Here is an 18,517-nt window from a genome sequence, read left to right as displayed (position 1 = left end):
AATTAAAACTGAAGAAGAGGAGTTGGTTTTCCAATGTAAATTCTAGGGGAAAATGCATTCTCAGGAAGAAGTATGCTCTATCTACAATATACATTGTATCAGAGATCATGGCACATGGGGTGAAGCTGATAAAAAATATGTAAATGTACAGGATCTTTGGGGTAGTGTCACATAGGCTACATTCAGAAGATGGGATGCACATACTGCTACACAGAGTTCACCTGACAGCCCTTTGTTTCCAGTAGGTGGCAGAACTGGTGAAGCCAGTGTAGATGCCCCTCTCAGCACTGTGCAGCAGCTTATAAAGGAGCACCTGGGAGGAAGCGGTGGGGGCTGTAATTCCAGAAAAGAAGTAAGGCTATGCAACTTCAATTATTAATGTGTGTGGACTTTTGGTAGAAGATGGATTTTTTAAAATTAAAATTGGACCAGGTCAACTGACCCCAGACTGTGTTAGAACCACTGATTTGGCCTTGAAATCACTGCAGCAATGACCAGTCAGTCCCAGGACATCTTCCCACAGCTGTAGAACAAGAACCCAGCCCCTAGGCTTGGGTAAAATAGAAGAGTAAGGGACAGTTCCTGGCCAAGAGATAAGGTCAGTGGGGCAGGTCAGCTGTGCTCTAAGAGACTTTGGGCAGGAGAGGGATGAAATCCAGATTGACCTCTTGACCTGTATCTGTGGGTGGTCAGCCCAAAGTCCTGAAGATTTTACCTAAAAAGACAGTGAAGAAGAGGAAGCGAAAGATGTTCCTGTTTTATGGATTACTAATTTAGATGCCCTTGTATGAAATGTGAAGTTAACCACAGTGTAATTACATTTTTGTGGTTGGCATTAATTTCTTTCTGTAATTAATTTTGTATATGTATCTTTATTTTATGGCCCTTTACTCTTCTGGGAAATTGGTCAGACTAGCTTCATTGTACATACTTACCCAAAGTTTTCATGGTCGTTCCTTTTATTTCAAACTCAGTCATTTAATGAGTTGTATTTTGTTTTTCATGCCTGTGGCCTTTAACCCAGGCAGGAGAAAACCACGAAGTAATACTGACTGCTTCTTTACTGAGCACTGAAGAAATTTGAAAAAAAGTAAAGGAATAAAGGAAACCAAGGTTTTCACCAGACTCTGAGCTTTGTCTGCCTGAAGAATGGCATCTGTGCCTCCAGGTCTCTTGCAAGAATAGATCTGAGTGAAGCCACACTCAGCGTATTTATGACCAAATTGATCCCAATTTGGAGGCATTTTCAAGCAAAGGATCTTTCATCTCATTCCCTTGTGAGCAAACATCTGAAGAACGTTGGGCAAGAATCTCACCTTTAAGAATTTGTAGTTTGGATCTAGAAGTATAAAGAGGAGCTTGCAACTTGAGGAAAGCTTGGTGTTTGGCAAAGCACAAAGGCCTGCTTAGTTTGGTTTATTTAAATATTTCCCATGCTGACCTAGAGTAGAGATTGAGGTGTTGCTTCATGTTATGATTCCCATTACTTATCAAATATCTCAAACTTGTAGCAGGGGATCAAATTTTTAGGGATCTGAGCCCAGGTCAGGGTATTTTGGTTGGAGGGAGTGGAGTTAAGCAAACACATGGCAGTCAGGACCTTCTCTGAATGTGAAAAGGAAAATTGGCTCAACGATGACACTGTATGTGTTTGACGCAGTGAATGCTCACATAGGTGGCATGAGTTGGAGGGTTTAACATCTTGTGTTCTCGCTCTTTCCCTCCTCCACTGACTTCCAGTCTCTTTCTGAGGGGAGGCTATCTAGGCGAGCTGCAGTGGGCCAAGGAAACTGGTAGAATGGATGGGCTTCCTGCTCTCCGCAGGGGCATGGGCGAGTCCCGCCCTCCCTGTCTGGCGAACGGGCCGCCTGCTCTTTGCCGAGGTTCGGGTGAGCCACGCCCTCTCAACCATTCCCACCTAACCGCCAAGCCCGACCTACTGCCTCCCCCTCTTCCCCCTCACCGGGGCCACATCATCCAACGACCACTAGCCAATCCCCACCAGCCAACTCCCACATTGCCTAACTCCCACCAGCCCCGACAAACCAACGTCCCACATGCCGCCTCCTGCCTGCCCCGTCCCCTCACCCCACAATATATATTGTCCAGCACTTCCTCAATAAAGCAGACTGCGTGTTACCACCATTCACCATCTCCGCAGCATTCTTCGCGCCCGCTGTGCGTCCATCTAATCCCTCGCCTCAAGCAGCCTGGGCAAAGCCAGAGGAACCCCCAACATCATCTTTCTCCATTAATAGAAGCAGAATCTCTTAATCTCTAAGTATAGTTCCTGTCCCCAATGTCCTTTCTCCTTCACCTCTGGGATTTCATGTGATCAATCCCCTGCTGCTGCTTCATCCATTCTCCTACCTTTACTTGTGTCTTACTCAGCACCCACATTTTCCACTCCTGCTCTTCTGACAGTTTCTTTATATGCATCTTGGCCATTCTATCTATAGCCACCCAAACTCTGTTTAGAAGTCTGTGGGATAAATTCCAAAATCCTTAGAGTGTCATTCAAGACTCTCCAGTTGCCTTTTCCTGTCCTTCCTGCCCTGTGGCCAGCCTGCCAGGAAAGAAAGAGTTACTGTGATGTGTCAGGCTCTCTGTTGAGCACTTTATAAGAATTACATCCTCAAATCCTCCCAATAACCCAATTAAGTGGCTTCTGTCTTTTTATATAGAAAAACCTGAAATTGGGAGGAATTACACAAAATTTGCAATGTCACCCAGGCCATAAGTAGAGAGCTAGATTTTAAAACCTATACTCTCTCTTCTGCAACATGCTACATCTTGCTCATGGGATACTCTGAAACTTTGTTCACTATATTATCCCCATAGTGAATAACTGTTCCTTCTGTTCACTTCCCTAAATGTCACCTGTCTTTTAAAGTATAGATCAAGTTCCAACCTTTCAAGTAGAAACAACTGGGTAGTGCAAAGTTGATGAATTTTATAGGCAAAATATGGCTCTGTCACTTATTAGCTGTGTGTCCTTCGATACATCAGTAATCCTCTCTGAACCTCAGTTTTCTCATCTATAAAATGATAATTATTACATCAACTTCATAGCTTTTTTTAAGTCAAGGGCTTAGGACAGTCACACTGCCTGGCACATTATTAGCATTTGATAACAGTTAGGTCTCATCTACCTTCTATTTGCTTAGAAATATATTCAAGGCCACAAGGTAGTTTTTGTTTGTTTTACTCCACAGTAACCACTAATGTCTCTTAAGATATTGCTCTGTTTTCTTCTGTAAGTCTGGGAACCCTTCTGGTTCAGGTCTGATGCCTTGCATAGTTGTTTTTAAGCACTCACTGCAGGAGTAAATGATGGAAATTGGGAAAAGAAATGGTTGAAAATATGATAGTGGAAAACAGTTTCCTAATCCAGGAGATAAGTTCTTTATAGAATGAAGAAGGTAGCAAGGCTGAGTAGTGGCTTTCCAGAAGGATTTTGGAGTTTGCCCATTTATCTTCCTGCTTATTCCCCAGGAGTTTCCAGGGTCTGAAAGTTCTCCTAGGAGAAGTTATGAAATATGAGCCATACAGGAAGCCAATGTGGCTCAAGTGATTGGGCTCCTATCTACAATATTGGAGCTTCCTGGTGATGGAAAATTGGCCCACACCATGAGCTGGCCCACACAGAGTGGTGGCTCATGCAGGCGTGCTGGCCCATGCGGAGAGGTCATGCAACAAGATGGTGCAACAAAAGGAGATATAGAGGAGCGACAATAAGAGATGAAGCAAACCAGGGAGCTGAGGTGGTGCATGTGATTGAGCACCTCTCTCCCAGTCCAGAAGGTCCCTGGATCAGTTTCCTGAGCTACCTAAAGAGAAGAAAAGCGGATACAGAAGAACACACAGTGAATGGACACAGAGCACAGAACAGTGAGTGTAAACAATGGGGGGTTGGGTGGGGATATATAAACAAACAAACAATCAAATAAATAAACAAGGAAATACAAGCCATAAAGGAGTAGGGGAGAGGGGCAGGCTGCTACAGAGAAGTGGGACACCCAGGCCAAGTTTGTTCCACTGGAAAACAACTGACAGTAAATCCTGAGGCTGGAATCCTCAGAGAACCCTTAGTTTTTAAAAATTTAAATCATTTAACATTTTCATTCTTGTCTCCATCAGTTTTGCCAGTGATATACAATATCATCCAAAGTAGAGTAGCTGAAAGAAGTTAAAGTATCATGTTTTAGTTTTGAGTCCCTAAAATTCCTGTCCATGGCTTACTTTCTTCCAGGCTCAGCCCAACTTACATGGCAGCACTAGAGAAATAGCCTGTGCCCCCACCCAAAAGGGCCTGTTCCAGTACCATCCCACTTAAGGCACATGCTTGAGTTCAAATGCTTCCTCAGTGTGAGGTGCTACAGGAAGAACTTTTGTTTAATAGAGTCTTATGTCAAATTTCTGGTCTGAAAAGCTTGCAGCCCAGTAGTGGAGACAGCCTGGAGGCAATCAACCATGATGTAAGGCAGGGGAATTCCTGCCACATACAGGAACACCCACCTGCTGCTCTAGAAGGAATTGCAGCAAAGGGCCTTTTTTACCCTGGCTTCCCAGGTAAGTGCCATCCTGGGAGGCTGGGAGACAACATCCTTAGTCTGTCAGCACCTCTGTTCAGAAGGAACTGAATTCCTGCTATGAAGGTGCAGCCTCAAGAGAACAGTGTCCCTGCTTCCTCAGGGGCTATCTGTTCAGCCTGTCAGCATCCTTTACTGCCCTCATTCCTCAAAGTCTTTGTCCTCCCATGTCTTAGGTCAAAATAATTGCAAGGGCCTGGGGAAAGGCCAATTACAAACACTTTTACTTGCTTTCTTTATCTGGATTCCTTGGTTCTCCTCTCCATGCTGAATCTCAGCTGCTTAGACTCCAAATTCTGAAGTCTATGCTTCATTCTTACGTTCTTTAAGTACATGTAAATTCACTTTCCAGAGCCTTTTTTTCTTTTGGTGGCCCCATTGTGGAAGAGGAGAGAGGGATTGGATTTTGTAAACTTCTGCTTAGTTCGCACAGATTTTCTGAATGATAGTTATTATCTCAATATTGAGAGAGTTATTTGCTTGTGCCATTGTATTTTTAAACTATTTCCATCACTGTGGAAATGGTATATATATGTATGTATATAGGTACATATATGTACATGTATACACACATATTTTTCCCTGATGCTAAAGATATCTAGGTCTTTGCTGTAGTGTGACTGTGGCTATCATTTTTGCAGAGGCAGCTCAGATCACTTGCACAAAAGCCTGTGAGAGAATGAACAATGCCGTCATAAGAGGGGTGGACCAGCAGGTGGCTGAAGGCATGTTTGAAAGGGCTCAAAAGCGGATGCAACTCCAATTTCAGCTCCTGAAGGTAACCTGCATCCAAAACCAGGGGGTGCACTATGGTGTGGAAGAAGCAGGGACAGAAGCTGGAAGAAACAGTCATTATGTGGGTCCACATAGAGCTGGATGACTTCTGACAAGTGGGCCTGACATGCCCAGGGGACAGGAGAGGAGGCCTGCCAGCGCTTGCCATTCTTGCATCACTGCAGTATGTGCTGGAGTCGAGCTCTCTTCCGGGGCTGTGGCTTCAGAAACACAGTCTCTCCGTGTCTCCTTTGCCCTTCCTGTCTAATGAGTCATCCACATTACAATCCTGGTGACACCTGGTCCTGTGTCTAGGACTGGAAATCTCTTAATCAGCTAGTTCATCTCGGCCCCCAGCAGCTCTGAGATGTGGGTAATATTACTGTTCGCATTTCTTGGATAACAAAACTAGGGTACAGAGTGGTTTATCCACAGGTCCTGCAGCTAATGGCTGAGCTAGGATTTGGGACCAAGTGACCTGGCTTCTGGGTCCCAAGTATAACCAAAATCTCAAGGCCAATTTTTTTAAAGCAGGAAATCCCTTATCGACATAAAATTTTAGTCATTCAGTAAATGTCAATAAATGATTATAGGTCAATCAGTGATGGTATATCAATTTAGAATTCATTTTGTCTGCTTCAGGAGACAGTTTCTAACAGCTTCCTCTGAACTAATACTTCTGTCAGGTATGTTTGGACCATCTTGCCTCAGCTCAGGATCTTGGGGCTTCCCTGCCCATCCCCCAAATGATATAAATATAAATTCCTTGTCAGAGTCGAAGCTACTGTTGATGTGAGTCTCCAAATTTGTCTGCTCAGACCAGGCTGAGTTGATCATCTCATCTCTCCCAAACACTCAAGGAGCCTGACTTGCTGTTAGTTTAGAATACCTCTGAATCAGCATCCAGTAGCATCCCAAATCTCCTCTGCCCAATCCCTTCCCCTACTCCCACCACTGCAGCTTTGAAAAACATACTTTTCCTTAATACAAAGCATGTAATTTCCCTTGGAGGAAGCAAAGAGTTACTTCATTTCCCAGTAGCAGTCGTTTACCTAATTACCACAATCCACAAGTACATGCAGAAAATAGGCTTAACTCCACAGTGGTCAGTTCCATTGTAGTACATAAAATTGGAACTTCAGGTGCCCAAGAAAACAATTCCTTGAAAAAACAATTACTATACTGACCATATGCAATCTATCTTAAACCACAGAGATGTAGGAAGTTAACACTGGGCAAGACCAAAGAGACTTCCTAGTTGTAATTGGCTTGATTCATGCTAAGATGCAAGGGGTTTCACCCATCTTTGCTTTTACACTATTAGTGCCAATGTCAACATGATAAGAAAAAAAAAGTCAAATGATAACTTACTCTTCTAAAAATTGTTTTGACCCAGCAGATTCCCTAAAGGAGCTTCAGAGCCCAAAATTTGAGCACTGCTGTCTTAGACAAGTCATTAATCAGGTTATTTAACTGAAAAGAGGTGGTAATAGTTCTACATACCCTGATTCTACTAAGGTTGTCAGGATGTTTAAGTAATATTTTAAAGTGCTAAAGAAAATGGTGATTATAATAATATTTCTGGGCACGACAGAAGTAACATGGTTTAATGGCTTGTTTGTTGGGAGACTTGTGTTCTACTCCCTGTTAGGCCCAGAATTAAGGTGACCTTTGACAATTCCTTAACTTCTCTAAGATTTGATTCCTCATATTCAAAATGAGGGAGATGAACTGGATTATTTCAAAAGTTTTGACCCCTTTAAACAAATAAGATTATAAATGCTTTCCTCTTTGTTTTAATATCTTTATCTAAGTAAACTAAAAATGGATTCAGCCATGGAGGTGGATCTAGGTATTTTATTCCTTTTCATTTTAAACTTAGAAACAAATACAATTCTATTGCTGTTAGCATGGTTTTGCTTTTCCTATACAAGTTAAGGATGTGGAGGATTCTATCAGCCATAATACAGTCACAGGGTCCAGTTGCTTTAAACAACTACAAATGGACACAAGTTATGGAACAGCAGTTTTCCTACATTGGATAATAGTCAGCACAGGACAGTGAAAGAAGATAGACAAACAAGATGAGCCCTAGAGAGATTTTCTAGGCCATAGCACTGGGAGAGGGGAACCAAATAGAGCCTGGTGCTCTCCCTGAGATGAGCAGAATTCAAAATTTCGGGGAGCCATGGTGATTAGAATTCACAGGATAGTGTGCCATTGAGAAGAGAGCTGGACAGAGTGAAAGCTCCAGAGATATGAAGGAGTCCCCCTTGAGTGTTTGATAAGTACATGCATGAGAGGAAACAACCATGGATGGAGAACAAACCATTCAAAGGAGCAGGCAGAGCAGTCCACACAGCTCATGTGGAACCACACAGCTCAGAGCAGCCCACACAAAGGCCTCTTTACACACACAACATCAAGGAGAGGGCCTCAGTAGAGGAGCCAAAATAGCTCTAGATGTAAGGCCATTGTTGACCCACCTAGTGAGGTTTAAAACATTTGGTGACAGTAGAACACAGACCAGCAGGGGAGAAATGGAAATATATTCTTGTAAGGGCTCAATAGTTGATACTTTATACCAGTTATAAAGTGAGTTAATATTACTTGAATAGACTGCGATAAGTTAAAGATGTATATTATAAGCCCTAGAGCTATCACTAAAAAATCAAATGATATATCTAACAAGTCAATGAAGGAGAGAAGATGCAATATTGGAAAAATACTCAATTCCCCAAAAAGTCATCAAAAGAGGACAAAAGTAATGAAAACCTAAAAGTACAAATAGAAAACAGCCAGATGCTCTAAATTCTAAAGACACCAACTAAAAGGCAGAGATGATCAGGTTAGATAAAAAAGCAAGTCCCTTTTATTATATGTTATCTATAAGAAACCCACTTTAAGTAAAAAGATGTGGCTAGAGTAAAAGCCAAAGAATAGAAATATATATATATATATATATATACTTTGGAATACTAATCTCAAAAGAGTAATTAATATCAGTTGAGGGAGTTGTGGTTAGCAGCACATATAGGAATCCCCTTAATTTTTAATGTAAGGTTTATAAAATCTAAGTATCTTTTAAAAAATAAAAAATATATTTTTAAAAAATATCACATGAAATAAGTTTCAGAATAAGAAGAATTACTAGGAGTAAAGAAGACCATTTTATAGTGAAAAAGTGGTTATATCATCAAGAGGACATAATCCTAAATAGTTACATACCAAATAACAATGTTTCAAAATACATGAAGCAAACATTGCTAGAACTAAATGTAAAGTTAGCCAGACTCACGTTGCAGTTGGAAATTTCAGCATCTCCATTTGATGATTAAAAGAACATTTCATGACTCTCAGGATGGGAGTTCAATATTTTCCTGTTTATTGCGTGAGGCACTGCCCACTGATATAACACAATATGACAAGATGAACATTTACATATTCCACAGACACCCCCCTGCAGGTGCACCGTATCTTTTATACCCCCCCACATCCAACACCCTATACCAGTAATCCTCCCCTGCATATTTGCCAAAAGAACATTTCCAAAATTGTAGTTTAACCAGAGACCTGCAAATCTGCAGTTCACCTGCTCCTTCCCCTGTGTTCACTTGATTCAATGAGACTCCTCTCATGGTTGAAGGCAATCTCCTCTGTTAATTGTAAATGTAATCACCCCTAGATGCAATTAACTGATACCTTCAATCTTCAAAATACTCTAACAAACAGGCCAGTACTTGCTTGACTGCACAACAGCACAGCATAAGCTAGCCAAGTCCTCACATGAGCTGAACCACCACAGGCAGCTATGCACAGAAGGGGAGGCTGAGGCCCATGGTGGGAAGGAGGGACTTTTCTAAGATGCACAGTGGTCCCTTTATTGGGATTACACTTTTGGCTTCAGAGGGTTTGACCAGCATTCTGACTGCTTCACAGCAGGCTGCTCATGGTTTAACTCTTCCAAGAAGTTGGGGAATTAGAAAAAAATCATTTTTGTCAACTGTCAAGAGTCCAATGGGGGAGGCAGAAGTCTGATCTGTATGCTTCTTCTCAACACTGTCCATTTTTCCCTCAGGAGCCCATGGACATTCCTGTCCATGAGCTGTAGAATGTCCTTCAGTATCCTAGTGGTCTGTACCCACCCATCACACATGCTATCCTCCAGACATATGAGATTTCCACATTCCTCCTTCCTCCCACTTCATCAACAATCACTCTATTACATCCCCAACCTGAGCCAGAGAATACTGGAGATTCGAGTCTGAGACTCATGGAGCAGGTGCACTTGCTTTTTTTCTCTATGTTGGGAGTCTCTCTGTGACCATTTTCTCTCCTGGTCTATGGATACATATATGCTCAACTGTCCTGGACCATCCTTCTTCACATTCATGTTTAGCTCTGTGCTCTCAGCACTTGGCCCCACATCTGGCACAGAGATGGTTTGAGGAATATTTCTTGACTGAACAGTTAGTGGAGCATTCTACTCACCATCAAGGATTAGAGAAAGTTGGTTTTCAAGTAATTGACATGTCATTGGGGAGGAAGGTAGGAGAGGTGAGCAAGGTGCAGCCCTAGACCCTACTGTCCAGGGACATCCAGGTTGGAGGGAGAATCCCAACCAAAATAGGGAATCATTACTCCTTTCCTGAAACATGGGGCTGGACGTGCAAGGAGCAGCACTGTCTCAGAGTTGCAAGTGACTCTCCATGCCCAGGGTAGGTATGAGTGCTTTACAGTGTTGACATTTAAACTGGACCAGGGAGGGTGAGGAGGAGGTCAGCAGAAAGGAAGGAAAGTCACACTATGGGGGAGAAATGGCCTGAGCAAATGAGCCAGGTAGAAGACTGCAAGTCCTTTGTGTGGTGTGGGGGGAGGTTAGAAGGTGGTGTGCAGTGAGGGACATGCAGGGCTGGATCACTAAGGGCCTTAGGGAACACCGGCTCCCACTGCCCACAGGCTCCCTCCTCATCCTCATGCTGCAGAGGCTCCTTGCCTTGGTGCTCATGGACAGCATGGTACAGCCTGTTATCCACAGCCAGGGCCTGAACATGCTCCAAGCTACAGTGGCTCCCAGGCACTGAGGTCCTATTCCCCATAAAATAGTTAGGAAGGAATATATCTCTAGGGAACTTTCTACCACTTCTTTTTTTTTTTTATTTAATTTAATTTCCTTATTATCTTTTTTGAAGTTAATATGGAGCCAAGAGTGCCTACAACTGCAAGCAGGAGAATTACATCCATCATCTATGTGGAATCTAAGCCTCCTCTTGATACAGGTATGGAGTGGACATAACCATCCCAGTTTCCACAGGATGGAGGAATAGAGTATGGACTAGAGTGGACTTATTGATATTGTACTATGGAACTAGTGTGATTAGTAATGGAAGAAATTGTAGCACTGATGTGGAGAACGTGTTCATGGTACCTGCTGAGGGTAGGGAGAGGGAAGAAGAAATATGATGTGGGGACATTTTCAGGACTTGGAGTTGTGCTGGGTGGTACTAAAGGGACAGTTGCTGGACATTGTATGTCCCGCCATGGCCCATTGTGTGGCCTGGGGGAGAGTATAAACTACAGTGTAAACCATTATCCATGTGGTGCATCAGTGTCCAAAATGTATTCATTAAATGCGATGAATGTGCCACAATGATGAAAGAGGTTGTTTATGTGGGAGGAGTGGGGTGATGTGATGGGGATGGGGGTACATGGGGACCTCTTATATTTTTTTAATGTAATGTTTTAAAAAAATAAAGAAAAAACAACAACTGCTTTTTGACCTTGAATTAAAATTGGAAAATGGCAAAGACAAAAGTGTTGGTATTACTAAAAGTCTCCAAAAAAGAGTTGGGAAGTCATCAGAGGGGTCTAGGTTACTCACGCCTCAGTGAGAACCCAGAGACAGCCAAAGTAGGTACAACCCCAGGTACTGGTTCTCCTGAGGGCTACAGAGACCCACAGGGCATGGCACATGGCTCTGGAGTTCAGTGCCATGTCAGTGAACCCTACATTGGAATTTGTATTTCTGAGTGTGATTGGAGTTGGACTAAGATGTGACCTTACTACACATGCCTCTTCTTTCACTTTTACTGAACCGGTGGTTGGTGCTAGGGTTGATGTATACTCAGGAGACTTGAATCTCTGGACTATCCATGTGACAGCTGAGTCCTGAGCCTCAGCAGAGTTGGAACTACTACTCTCTGGTTCATTGGACTTACCCAGGTCAGCTAACAGGGAGTAAAGATGGTTAATCACCAGGGAACCGAGAGTGCCTACATCTACATCTTCTTTTAAACATAATAGATTTTTCAGCTTTACAGGGAAAATACCGAGAAAGCAGAGTTCCTCTATACCACCCCTACACATGCAGTTTCTCTTAATATTAACTTGCAGGAAATGAACCAATATTGATAAAATTTTTGTAACCAAAGCCCATAGTTCACATGAGGGTTCACTTTTTGTGTGAACAGTTACACGGGTTTTGACAAATGCATCATGCCATGTATCCAGCAATCCATGAGCTTACAGATTAATTGCACTACCCTAATAATGCACTGTGCTCCCCCCAGTCATCCACCCACCCAGCCCCCCAAAACCACAGGAACCACTGATCTCTTTACTGTCGCTATAGTTCTGCTTTTTCCACAGGGTCATATAGTTGGAAATGCAGAGCTTTGACCCTTTGCAGACTGACTACTTTCATTTAGCAACAGGCCTTGAAGGTTCCTCCATGATTTTTGAGGCTTCACAACACATTTCTTTTTAATGCAGAAATATACCCCATTGTAGAGCTGTGCATTTTGTTTATCTATTAAGTATTATTGGGCATCTTGGTCACTACCAATTTTTAGCAGTTATTAATAATACCTCTGTAAACATTCCTGTGCAGGTTTTAGCATGGATATGATTTTCAAATCTTTGAGGAAATTATAACGAGTATGAATGCTGGGTCCTATGGTAAGCCTCTATTCAGCTTTGTAAGAAAATGCCAAACTGGGTTCCAAAGTGACTGAATTATTTTGCAGCCCCATCAGCAATGAATGAGTGCTCCTTTTGCACCACGTCTTCACCAGTGTTTGTTGCCAGAGTTCTGGATTTCAGCCCATTGACTGGAGTATAGTGGAATGGAATTGTTTAATCTGCATTCCCTTAGTGACACATGATGTTGAACATCTTTTCTTACACACTTACCATCTCTATGCAATCTTTGTTGAAGGGTCTTTTTCTAATGTCATTGTTTTCCTATTATTGAGTTTTAATGGTTCTTTGGATATTTTGGTCTTTGCAACTCTTTATAAGTCAGTTTAATATATTTCAGTAAAGACAAGGGTTCCATGTGGCAACAACTGGCACAGCAGTCATGTGAGATGAAGCAACCCCGGAGCAATCCTGGGGAGGTACAGCCTGGCCTGGCGTATTCTCTGGATTTGGGGATTCAGTGCATGGTTTGGCATGCTGTCTGTGGGCCATTATCACACAAACCCTGTGCTAGTCAGCTTTTGTCACATCTTGATATCAGGCCACAGAGAGAAGAACCTGAGTAGGACATCACATACTGGCACCTAAATTAATCAGCAGGTAAATACTACACTGGGATGGACAGCAAGAAATGGATCCCTTAAAGGCCTCCCTGGGAACCCAGAGATGGCCCAAGCACAATATCTTTTCCCCCTGCTCCCCCACTCCTGTGCTGGAGAGCCCTTCTCCCCACAAGTTCAGGAGAATGAGCTCCCAGGAAGGCTGGCCATGGGAGCCTCCAACCATGTGTCCTTGTCTTGCTAACTGGTCACTCCCATCCTCCTAGTGGAGCTCAGCACAAGCTCTCAGGGGCATCATGTCTAGCTTCCTTGGAGCTCCAGAATGTCCATTCCCAGCCCACACTGCATGGGTAGGCACCGTCTTCTCTGGAAGCCCACCCAGTAGCCTGTTGTCAGTGTGGGCACACCAATAATCTGGGCTGTCTTCACTGTCCTGGAACACAGCAGATGCCCAGCTCTGTGGGACAATCTCACATCCCTCCAGACCACTTCATGTCCACAGACAACCCTGTCCAGGTCTTCTTGCCACACCAAAGTCTTTCCGGGTAGCTCTGCCCACAGCCTCTTTGATTGGGCAGAGGCTCACTGAGTTACCCTGGTCTCTCTGTGCTGAAACATCCTGGGACCCCGTGTCTCAGCGAGGCCCAGGATGAGGAGGTTTTTGCTGCAGAGCCTAATCAACAACCCAGACTCATCGAGCCCAGCACATCCACAGAGGGTCACAGGTCCAAATCTTCCTGGGATTGCTGATGAGCCTGGAGACCTGACTCTGACCCATGAGAATGGCTCCTTGACCAGGCCAGGCTGTCTGCCCTAAGAGAAGGACCAGGCTCAAGAGCAGCTTTCCCTGCCATGTGGGGGAAGGAGCACTGGAGGTTCAAGTGACAGGCAGCACCAGTCCCTCAGGAAACAGCTTACCTGGTGGAGTGTCAGGGTGATTTCACAGCCTTGGGGAAAAGAAAATAAACACAAGAAATGTCCTGTACTCTCCATGGTATGAAGGCAGCCTTGGGGACCGAAATGTTAAGAAGCACTTAATCTGGCTACCACATAGAGCTTTCTGTCACTGAGGAAGGTTGGAAAATTGTAATACCTGAGATGTTAATTGAAAGGCCAGATTTTCCCCTGAAAGCAAGTGTGGCCTTCCGTTGACAAGGTCCTCCTTATTGTTTCTTTCAGAGTCTCAGGGCTGGTGGGAGAGGAGTACTCAGTGATCCTGGCCACCAACTTAGGAGGACAAGAAGGCATGAACTGAGACATCTCTTACCATGGCCAATGGTCAGACTGGGCTGGGTGTTAGCATGAAGAAGCAGCACAGGGTCCTGGGGATAAGGTGGGCTCAGCGGGATAGTGGCCTCCAGAAGGAGGGTGGCAGGGGTAGGAACAGATTCCAGGTGGGGAAACACAGGAGCACAGTCATGGGAACAGGGAGGCACAGGAGAGGATTGAGGGGTGAGAGCCATCTGGTGCAGGGGTACAGGGCCTTAGGGTGGTCAGGAGGACCCAGATGCCATGCCCTGAGGCCTAGGATTTCCCTTTTATTTAGAGCCCAAAGCTTACCAAATGCTTTTTTTTATTTTTATTTTTGTCAGGTTCCTGGGATTAAACCCAGGAATTCTTCATGGGGAACAGGTGGTCACCCACTGAGTTATACTCACTCAATGTCTGACTATTTAAAATCCCTTGAGCTGAACATGAAAGGGCCCAGGATGCCAAAAAGAGGGCAGAGGTAAGACTCTGCCCACTTCAGCCATCGCAGAGCATTGAAATTCCAGCATCACTATAGAGCACTGATGCTAAACCAATCCTGTTGTTAACCATTGCAATGCTGCCTTTATAAAGTTAGAAAACTGGGGCTCAGAGTGTTCAAACCCTCAGTGTACCACTTCTCAGTGCTGAGAACTTGATCAAGTTCCTTTACCTCTCTGTACTTCAGCTTCCTTATTTATATTAAAAGAGGGCAGTACACTCTGGCTTCCAAATTGTTTTGATGATGAAGTTCAAGCACTTTAAAGTTAGTGCCTGACATATCCTAAACTCCCAGTAAGTATCAGTGATTGGTATCTATATTGTGATATTTTGTGATGTCTTGTGCAGGGTCTGCCTGCCCATCTCTAAGCTGTCATCTCCATGGAGAAAGAACCCTCTCCAATTTTTTTTCCCGATTCTGGGCTGTAACATGGTGGGCCCCTGGCAGGACTAGAGAAATGAGGCAAATGATGGATGAATTGCTTAGCTATAACTTCACTTACTGGTAACAATCATGTTGGAGTGGCCAACAGACCTGAGGTCAGGAGTACTCGTTGTAGTCCCTTCCCTACCACTGTCTTGGATTGAGTTAACCTAAACAAGATCTAAGGCTACCACTGCCACCAAGCCTCCACATTTGCCCTCAGCCAGGGCTGACCAAGCTCCAGCTCCATGTAGGCTCCTCTGCATGGAGCAGGATGGATCCCAGGACCCCGTCCTGCCATCAGCAGAGGCCTCACTCGGTGTTCTTGCTGCAGGGAATCTAAACATCCCTCCCCAATGGCTTCTGAGCTCCCCAAGGACAGGATCCAGTCCCACTCAGCACTGAATCCCAATGCCCAGCAGGTGCCTTGTGTACACCAGGGCTAGGAGGGGTTTGAATGGATAAAGCATGACTACCTCTTGGAAGTCCACAGGAAGGAACAACAAGAGGAAAACATCTGTCCATGATTCAAGGGCATGAGTATTCTAATAAATGTACCTGAAATGTTCTATGGGAACTTGGAGGAGGAAACTGTTCATGCTGCCTGTGGAATGCCAGGGAAATCTTCCTAGAAGAGGTGACAAATGAGCTTTGTTCCATCGAATGTGCCAGAGGGCATTCCTTATGCCTGATGAATGGAGGACAAGGAGATCCTCCAGCACTGACATTCAGTCTGGAAGTGTGAGGTCTTATTAAGCAAGAGAAGTACTAAGGAGGAAGCTCATCTCAGTGCTATTGACTTCTCTTTCATCGAGGGTTCCAGACAAGGGCAGACATAGTGGATGAGGACAAGTGTGATGACATTTCAAGGAACTGATCAAATCTCAGGAGGTGGAGAGCCAGGAGTACCTGTTCTTCTGTGTCCCAAGCTGACTCCTCCTGTGTCCAGGATCAGACATGACACTAGGGATGTTGCAGAGACCCTGGGAACCTCCATGATGCAGGCATCCCTTGAATCACAGCTCCTGATCCTCAGAAGCCACCTTTGTCTTATTGTCAGCAATGGTTTTAGGGAGATGCACAGATAGGATCACTTGGAAAACCCATGCACCTATGAGCATGGGTTCAAAAGTCCCTGGGCACCCACTCTTGGTCAAATTCTATGTTGCCCAGTAATTTGGTTCAAGAAGCAGAGGCCCAGGCAAACTAGTTCTTGTAGCCCTGGGGTAAGAATAGGGCAGATGACAGTGGGACAAGGAGACTGGTGCCTGGCTGTTCTCTTTTTCTCTGTCTCCCATGGTCACCAGCTCAGCTCCTCTCACGCCCCACCTTCTCCTCCCTGCCACACTGTACCTTTTCTCTCTCTTAACTGACTTTCTCACCTTACTTCTTGGCTCAGCTCCTTCATCTGTTCAGCTTGCAAGCCATGTTTATTAGCCACGCCCTTCCTTTAGGTGCTTAAAAATGTTACATTTCATTGTTTGTATAGTGGAAGTGGTCATTGTTTTTCCCACAACCCTTGAAACATCTGGGGGCATTGGGGACTGACCCCCACCCACATAGACCACTGAACCCACCTCCAGCACACATGCAACTGCTCTTTCTTCCACCGACCATGGAAAACTCCTTTCCTAAGTTACCTTCCCTCCCCTTCTTGGGGACACAGGGTCTTTCTGGGGCCCTTCTGCAAACAACCACCCATCATCCCCAGGAGGCCTTGGTGCCTCCTAGACATGAGCAGTTAAAGTTTGGATAGGCTTTGGCCAGCAGAGTGAGCACTAGGGCCACGCCATCTTGTTTTTTAACCTGTAGGCCAAAGGGCAACCTTGGTGGGGCTCCTGCTTCCAATTAGCTCCCTGATGCCCCTACCTGTTATTTCCTGGCAACTGTGACTTCCTGGTGTGGCCACTAGGTTCTTTCATTTTTCCTGGCCTCACAATGACCTGAAATGGCTTTGCTTTTTTAAACATAGGATAGAAGAAGGCATGGTAAAAACGGAAATCATCTACATTAAATTTGGGTTCTTTTAGCCACACTTGCCTGGGAGCCACACTCGTCTATTTCTATGGTGGAAAAGGAAAATGGAGCTTGGGGCTTAGAAGCCCACGTTCCCAAGGCAGCTCCTCTTCTCTCTGCTGAGACTCTGATGTGTCTCTTTCATTCCCTGGGCCTCACATTTCTTCACAGGTAAGATGGGAAAGAAAATGTAGACCTTGGTATTTGCTAGGAATAAGTGGGCTCTCTGGAAACAGCTTTTAAAAAAAGCAATGTGTCAAAGTGAAGGTCTATCCAAATATTTTTCACAGGGTTCATGGGTCAAATGAAAGAAAAGGTTTACAGTAGCTTGAAAATTAAGATAGCAACAGTGCAATGTTTTCTTGAGAGGACAGAGGTTTCTTTAAAATGAACTCTTGGCAAGGCTGGCTCCTTTCTCTGTCCGTTCCCCATGGTCCTACGTGACTGTGTGTGTAAACTTTCTTGTATTGGGGTGGTAATCAGCATATTTCATCCTAGCCTATCAGAATAGACAAAGACCCTAGACACACTGGGTGTTGTCAAAACAAAACTTGCCCCAGATTTGTGCAACAGGCAAGGATGAATTCATCATTACCACCCTGTTTGGGGAGAGACAGAACAAATTCCACTGAAGCACAGGCCAGACTGCTCTGTGAGGCTGGGGGTGGGTGAGCAGAAATCCCAGGAAGACTGGATTGGGGGTCACACCTGGGGTGAGGGATTGACTGAGGCTGCTGCCAAGAGTCCCCCAGTGTGGAGGGATTTCCTCAGCAGTGATGTGGCCTCCTGGGGTTCTGGAGGCTGGATGAGAGGAAGAGGCAGGGAAGGAACTGCCTGGTCAGGGGCCTCTCAGCCCAAGGGGAGCCTAAAGGCCTGAGCGAGGGGGAGCAGGAAGGAGAAGATCAGGGACCAGTGTGAGATTAAGAAATTTTAGGGCCTGAGAGTACCTTCTTTTCTTTGTTTTTCTGAATTGTGGATGGATTTTCTCTGTAGTCCCACAGCTACAGATTTAGTTTTGAGGTAGTCAGGACAAGGCTGAGAGTGGGCAGAGGCACACAAGGAGCTAGGCAGGCAGCTTGGTCAAGACAAAGAAAACCAGTCCTGGTCGGGGTCCTGAGGCCCCTGCCATGAAGCATGAACCTTTTAGGTGACAGATCATAGGGAGGTCCTGGGGTCCCAAAAAAGGGGCAGGGAGTCTAGGCTGGTGCTTGGGGGACTCAAGGCCATGGTAGTTTACCAACCAGTACAGTAGTGCCTGACAACTGTCACCACCTGCTGTTTCACAAATTCCCACAAAGACATTTTCTTCCCTGTGGCAGACTCACAGAATCAAACAGCTTGCACAGAAGCTCAGGGTAAGGAGAAGTTACTCTTTGAGCTCCACACAAAATAAATGAGGGGAGATGCCATTCCCAGGAGGCCAG

This window comes from Dasypus novemcinctus, chromosome 23, assembly GCF_030445035.2.
Source record: "Dasypus novemcinctus isolate mDasNov1 chromosome 23, mDasNov1.1.hap2, whole genome shotgun sequence".
In the NCBI taxonomy this organism is placed as follows: Eukaryota; Metazoa; Chordata; class Mammalia; order Cingulata; family Dasypodidae; genus Dasypus; species Dasypus novemcinctus.
This window is presented reverse-complemented; position numbering follows the sequence as displayed.